Below are 7500 nucleotides of genomic sequence, written 5' to 3'. Positions count from 1 at the left end.
AGAGGTGGTAAAACAGAAGCTTAAACTAATCTCCCATTTTTTTCTCTCTCTCTCTCTCTCTCTCTCTCTCTCTCTCTCTCTCTCTCTCTCTCTCTCTCTCTCTCTCTCTCTCTCTCTCTCTCTCTCTCTCTCTCTCTCTCTCCTGGTTTTGTGAGGTCTTCCATTTTTTTCGTTTCTGATGATTTCTCCACCTCCTCCTCCTCCTCTTCTTCTTTCTCTTTTTTCTTTTTTTCTCTTTCTCTTTCTTCGTTTCTCCTGCACTAAGTTTTCTCAGTTTTGGTCTCATTGTCCTGTTCTATCGTAAATTTTCCTTGCTTCCCAGATTTTAGTTGTTTTTCTTTACAACCATTATATTTGCCACGTTCATTCTCTCATTCTTTTTCTTTTTTTTCCTTTCCTCATTTCGAAATTGATCCTTTGTCTTCCTCCGCTATTTCCTTTCCTTCCATTAGTTCTATTTATCCAATACATTTTCTGGTTGGTGCATTACCCAATAGCATGAAGCCAGACGAACCTTGATAGCATTAAATTGAAACAGATTCGCAATTCGCTCCCACGTACAAACAATTCGTATAAGAAGGTCTTTGTTGTTGTTTCTGGTGTATATGCGAACCGCCGTGGTGTCCTGATGTGTTGACAGGTATACTGAAGGAGAGAGGTGTTTTCTATTGGCTGCTGCTGGGTAGATGAGGAGCTGGTGTCATTATTGTCAAGTTTAGTAATATATCAGATCTCCTTCTTTAGCATTTAAAGTGTTCCCTCAGTCATAGGTCCGCGGGTGAGCTAAGAAATAAAAACTACCACTTGTCAGGTTTGTGAAGAAATTGTCATCAGATCAGAGGACCTAAGATCATGGGAAAACGAAAAAAAAAAAAAATCCAATGAAAGTGAATGCAATATATTACTCGATTTTCTACCACTACTGCATTTACAGCCTGGCAACGGAGCCTTAAAATCGCACTTTGATTTGGTTATTATCCGGTGCACTGTTGGTTTATTCCACTACTTGACTGCAACATTCCGAACCTCTCTGGTGTCACTTTTCTGTCTGGCAGCTGAGAAGTCTGGTGATGGGTGTAGTGGCTCTGTCAGAGACAAGGTCGTCTGGCAACGGCTAATCAGTATCAGAGTTATTATTAGTACTGGTCGGGTCACATCAAAAGCATTCATCTCAAGAGAGTAGTTACAAACATATCCAATTAAATGGAGTTTTGTATCGCAAAGGCTACTCGTATTTGTGTTAATGAGTGTATCTTACTAGTGAAGCTGAAGCACTCACTTGATTTTGTCTCCGTTATGGCAATGTACTGTCTTAATGAAATTGATTATTTCAGAGTTATTTCGGTTTTCGGCATCGAGTTCGACTCAAATTAAACGAGTGAACTCTGAACAATGCAGTTTTTCTTTTGAGAGAACAGGCTGCCAGTATTAGTCCTCTTGTGGAAGGAACTATAAATAATTATTATTCTGAAGTTTGGAAGTACATACATAACGTAAGAAGAGTATACTCTTATTTAATGAGAAATATAATCTCCTCGTTGCTTTATTAAAAGATTTTCAGCTCCATCCAAAAATCCATGTTCATAAATTTAGTGATTTGATATGGTGGTTTTTGAGGACAGTATCTCTTAAAAGTTCTGAAGGGGAATTGAGAGTTGTACTACTTTGCGTGAGCCACTGAAAAATATTATTGGTAAAACTCACTTGCTAGACATGCAGACACTTGAAATTATGTAGAAATATGAGAAATATGTAGAGCTACAGTTGTATTTCGAGCAGACAAGACAGAGTATGTAATGGGAGTCTCTGAAATAATTTTAATATAAATGAGTTTGCACTTGCTTAGTGAACCATAATGAAACTTCGTCTCTGGGCAGCCGTTCTGGGGACCCCTTTTTTGAAGAGCTTAAGGTTCCGTGGTAACTGATCCTAGATCTAAACCTACGTCATATGGCCTCGTTGTTGCGGCACATAAAGAACTAAAAAATATCGATGAAATAAATAAATAAATACATTATTCATCGATTCACCGAGGAACAACTTTATTTTTTTCCTTAATCCTATAAGTCATATTATACTAGAACACTGAACTCGTCAACAAATTACAACGTGACACAATTAACTGTCGTTAAATTGATATTAAAAAAAAAGACTAAAGCATCTCTCTGATTTTCTACACTGAGATAATTACCTGAAGTCTTCATCCTCGGAAAATCTAACAATACCCATCACTCAAGCCCTCGGAGAGAACAACACGACTAAGAAGAGCAATAGTCCGCCCATTTAAGTGAGGCAATGTAAAACTCGCGTCGGTAGAAGTTGATTGTAAATCTTGCAGGCACTCGGTGAAGTCATTTATCTCTGTTCGAAATCGTGAATTCGTGTGAAATGGAACAGGTCACCAGAAAATTGCTTAGATTATATACTTCAAAGCGCCTAACGGGATATTGATTACAGCACTGTGACGCAAAATTTGTCTTGTCATTAAGGGCGAACTGGAGAAGGAGGACAGAGTTTTTCATTCTAATTTCGTACAAGAAGAATTTTATAATTTTTCGTATATTCAACTCTTACGCCACGAGAATACGTCACCACAGCGCACTGCCTACTATCCAGCAGGTCATTGACACTTTAAACTTAGCTGCTGACAATCAAAAAGGTACTACAAAACGCCTCGCACATCAATAAGATATATAATAAGATATACAATAAGATATACAGATTAGATATACTGTACACACAAACTCCCTTGAAGCTACGAGCATACAAGAGAATGCGTCGAAGAACAGTTATTTGGAAGTTTGTACATGTAGGCCTTTCAGTCGGTGTGCCTTCATGTATATGCTACAAATACGCTCAGACTCCTTAGTAAACATGAATTTTCGTTCATTACAGCAGACGTCGTTCTAGATTAACTTTCATTTAGTCTCAAGGATGAACGAGCAAGGAGGAAGCTTCTCCCTAGAAATAAGCAACGTCAACATTGTCCAGTAAAACAGTAACCTTGTTTATGCACGGGAAGGCAGTGCGCTACCTGTAACTCTCATACCTGTGTTCATTTCCTGCTTTCTTTTCTTTGTTCCTCCTCCTCCTCCTCCTCCTTCTCCTTTTCTTCTTTTTTCCCGTTTTGTTTTGTTTTCCATATTTTTATTTTCATCTCTTCTCTTTCTTCTTCCTCCTCCTCCTCCTCCTCCTCCTCCTCCTCCTCCTCCTCCTCCTCCTCCTCCTCCTCTTTTTTTTCCTGCTTTCCATTGTATTATTTTTTTCCTCTCTTCTTTTTACCCTCCCTCCTCTTTTTCCTCTCCTTTCCTCTCCTTTCCTCTACTCTCCTCTCCTCCCTTTACACTCCATTAATAGCCGGGCGGGGAGAGAGAAACTAACAGTTATCATCATTAGGTGAGTGCAACCACGTACTGTCTTAACGGTGGTGTGTGTGTGTGTGTGTGTGTGTGTGTGTGTGTGTATGTATGTGTGTGTGTGTTTGTGTGTGTGTTGCATCCCCCTGAGCAGATCCCCACCTTAGTTCCTTCCCTCTCCCAGTGCTTTCTTCGCTCTCATTGTCTCGTAATTCAATCTAAGTCTCATCTCGTTTTCTCGGTACGTGGGTCGTCTCTTCCTGCCTCCAGCGACGTTGACACCTACAGCAAGAGCTTCCACGAAATCATGCGCACCGCCAGCTACTTGAGGCCAGGCTGTGAGGTGCTCCCATTACCAAGAGTGTGCCTGCCAGTGTGTCCCCAGCTGCACCTTTAGACCTCTGAAAGGAACACGCTGTCGAGGGATATACGCGGGGTTAAGAGCACGGCCAGGGGCAACACTGCATCTCTCACGTACGGATGCTTTGCGTTTTGTCTTCAGTCTTCCCGCACAACTTCTCTCATATTTCTTTCGATGCACATTTCCGCGAAAACTGATATGACGATATTTTTGATTGACGAAAGCTTATATGATCTATTGACTGCGCGTGTTTTTTTTTTTTCAGTTCTGTGTGTGTGTGTGTGTGTGTGTGTGTGTGTGTGTTAAACATCTTAAGCATCCCACATTGACAAGTTCGATCCGTCACGCTTCATGTGCCGGAAGAGCTTCAAGCCGCGATGACGTTGCTTTAAGGGACGCGGAGAGGCATGTTTCCTGCTGGGGGAAGAGCCGGGGCGGCACGCGGTCCTGAGGCTTCAGGCGTGATGGAAACGAGGACCAGGAAGTTAGTTCTCGGGATTTATGATATTCGACTTAAGTTTTACGCTGTTGATTTTCTAACCTTTCTTCCTGATAATATCCATGACGTAGCAAACAGTCACGTTAAGAGAACTTTTTTCCCTTAGCTGAAGGAGTAATGAATATATATATATATATATATATATATATATATATATATATATATATATATATATATATATATATATATATATATATATATATATATATATATATATATATATATTTTTGCGGTGCTGGCTTTGCTGCCATATACATGGTACCAAACCATTTGTGTTTTCTAGCAATAACTACAATTTTTTTTCGCTATTTTTTTAAGAAAAATGTATTTATTTACTGGCAAATAAATTTCCATACTTTGATCGCGACGCACAACAGGTGGCGAATCCCATAGACGTGGTGGTGGCGTGTGAGCGTGAGGAACGTGGTGGATAGACGTGCTGCGGGCACAGTGGGGATCGGTTGACTACCAAGAGCAAAATATCAGCTTCAAACGCTGAAATATTCAGAGTGGTGGCGGTGAGGGGCCAGGCTGTTCCAGGGTCACACTTCAGCCACGGGCGTTACTGCCAGGGTAAGGAGGCGTCGGCCGTTTCCTACGGCACGTGCCCCGTGGGACGCCTTCACCCCAATGCTTTGGTGCCAGAGGGGCCAAGGATGACTCCAGAAAAGGGATACGTCGTGACGCACAAAACTGACCATTCCTGGTGCGAGGTGCAGTTGCTATCAAAACGCATGCGTGAAATACATAAGTTACTATCTCTTGTGAGCATTATTGGGCTTGTATGTAGATTGTTCCCGTAAAGAACAAGTAAAAGCGCGCCATTGTTGTGCACGGGTAGCGCGCAACAGGTGTGCTGAGTTTGACTTCTTGCCCACAGCAGAAGCTCCCGCGGCTTGGCGAGGAACATTTTGTGGTGAGACAAACAGACAGAAATAGATAGATAGATAGATAGATAGATAGATAGAGAGAGAGAGAGAGAGAGAGAGAGAGAGAGAGAGAGAGAGAGAGAGAGAGAGAGTCACATAGGTACACCTGCCATAACAGACCTGGTGGTTCTCACGAGGTGACCTTAGAACTACTAAGAAAATAATAGTAGAAGAAAAGGACAACAAAGCAAAAGAAAGAGAGAAACGGGCAGAAATACATGATGGACAGAGAGAAATACAGACAGACAAAATGAGAGGAAGACAAACAAATAAACAAAGACCGATAAACAGACAAACAAACAGACCGGCAGACTGATAAAGTTAGATATAACTCAATTACTGAAAACTGGACACACCTGACACAAAATTACAAAAGAAAAAACTCTCTCTCTCTCTCTCTCTCTCTCTCTCTCTCTCTCTCTCTCTCTCTCTCTCTCTCTCTCTCTCTCTCTCTCTCTCTCTCTCTCTCTCTCTCTCTCTCTCTCTCTGTCGCAATTAAAGTGAGCTGTGCGTGGCCAGTACGAGGAAGCAGGTGACGTCAACTGTGTCTGAGGGAGGGATATAATTGTACCACCCAGAAACTTCATTAAGAGGTGGATCCAGAATTAATTGTGCCGTGGCCTGGCGGAGAGTGACAGAAGTGGGCGAAGGAGTCACGAGAAAGTGGGAAGGGAAGCAGGGGAGGCGAGAGGAACGGTGGAGAGAAAGGACAGTAGGAGGAAGGAGGAAGATGGAGTTAAGCTGGGAAGGTCAGAGAGAGAGAGAGAGAGAGAGAGAGAGAGAGAGAGAGAGAGAGAGAGAGAGAGAGAGAGAGAGAGAGAGAGAGAGAGAGAGAGAGAGAGAGAGAGAGAGAGAGAGAGAGAGAGAGAGAGAGAGAGAGAGAGAGAGAGAGACGGGCATATGGTGTTGATGGCGGTAATTAGGTTAGAAGGGTTAGCTACAGGTGTTTCCAGCAGTTATGTAAGGAGTACAATACTGGGAAGTTTAAATAAATTATCCCTACGTAAAGTTAAATCATGTAGTGTGTGTGTGTGTGTGTGTGTGTGTGTGTGTGTGTGTATGTTTGAAGAAAGTTGGCTGCGTTGATGGCAGTGTGAAGTACTGCAATATTTTTAAGTAGTAGTTGGGTCATTTTGTTAGGGGTATGAATTGTTGTTATAATTTGTACCCTAACAGTTTGCTTCCTTTCTGACGACACAGTGGAGGATGATAGATAAAATATTCGAGAACGGAAAACAAGTTGAAATGGAGGCAAATTTTTATCTCCTCAGCATCCTCTTAAGTAACGCTGATCAGAAATGTCAGTTTTACTCAATATTAATTCAGTCTGTATTGTGTTTCAGCATGTCAACAATACAACATAGATTACCCGCTTCGTGTTCCCAAAGAGTCATTGATTTAGTCCAGTGACTCTCGAGTAGTGCTGGAGAGCTCTTGTGAGCTTTCATTGCCAAAATGCTCTGTTAGGAAATCCTTCATAAGAGCGTGTAAGAAGGTGGATAAATAGGAGACATAAGCAATTGGTATCCTTGAGGAGGACAGCGAAAAAAAAAAAAAAATAAGTAAATCGATAAATGATAAAGGATTCATGTTTTTTCGTTATTATTTTTTCATTGTGTATTTTTGGAAAGATTTCGTTCATAACCGCATTTCTGTATCAATAGGAAAGCGATGGAGGCTTTGGAACTCGAGGACGTGTACGTATTCTGGAATTTTCTACTGCCGGTTTTCTTTATGGTGTATGGGCCGAGCAAAGGACACAGGATTAGTTAAGGGAGAAAAGCCTGCAAATTTACCGCTCCCATAAAAAAGAAAAAAAAAAGATATATGAAAAACAAAGTCAGAGGCCAAATTAGCTCTGGGGATGCCATGATACCCCTCTCCTGAAACAGCTTCAGATCACACGTGGGGAGGCAAAACAGACGCAGGCAGAAAGAGCAGGACTTTCTAGAGATGCAGATGTGACATTAATTCCCTTTATTTTTGTGCTGTGAATCTGAAATACCCTCAAAGGTCGGGCCGATGAGTTGAAGAGAGACTCGTTGAAGGCCCACTCCGCCACGCACTCCTTTACCTACTCGGCAAAAGATCAAGGTGTGAATTCCACAGTCAATCCTGACAAATCCTATTCGATATCCTTTTCACTCACACTTTTTCCTTTGACAGCTGGGGACTTGTTGATCTTATTCCAGCTCTACTCTACCTTAGCATAGAAAAATATCTGCGCCTCTCTCTCTCTCTCTCTCTCTCTCTCTCTCTCTCTCTCTCTCTCTCTCTCTCTCTCTCTCGTCTCTCTCTCTCTCTCTCTCTCTCTCTCTCTCTCTCTCTCTCAAGCCTTTTCACTGAGGAGGCCCT

The 7500-nt window shown here is 41.8% G+C and overlaps 1 protein-coding gene and 1 long non-coding RNA gene across 5 annotated transcripts in view; one reads left to right on the top strand and one right to left on the bottom strand.

Annotated features, from left to right (window-relative positions):
• LOC135114075 (uncharacterized) overlaps positions 1-5152 on the top strand; it is a 46823-nt gene extending 41671 nt beyond the window's left edge. Inside the window, exons 3-4 of the long non-coding RNA XR_010275198.1 lie at positions 3627-4201; positions 4594-5152. This is a non-coding gene — a long non-coding RNA (uncharacterized LOC135114075). The remainder of the gene's footprint in view (positions 1-3626; positions 4202-4593) is intronic.
• The window catches only part of LOC135114074 (small conductance calcium-activated potassium channel protein-like), a 157293-nt gene that overhangs the window by 94187 nt on the left and 55606 nt on the right, over positions 1-7500 (bottom strand). The gene's annotated exons all lie outside the window — the stretch shown is intronic.

This window comes from Scylla paramamosain, chromosome 27, assembly GCF_035594125.1.
Source record: "Scylla paramamosain isolate STU-SP2022 chromosome 27, ASM3559412v1, whole genome shotgun sequence".
Lineage (NCBI taxonomy): Eukaryota > Metazoa > Arthropoda > Malacostraca > Decapoda > Portunidae > Scylla > Scylla paramamosain.
The sequence above is the reverse complement of the archived record's forward strand: the minus strand, read 5'-3'. Positions and strand labels throughout refer to the sequence as shown.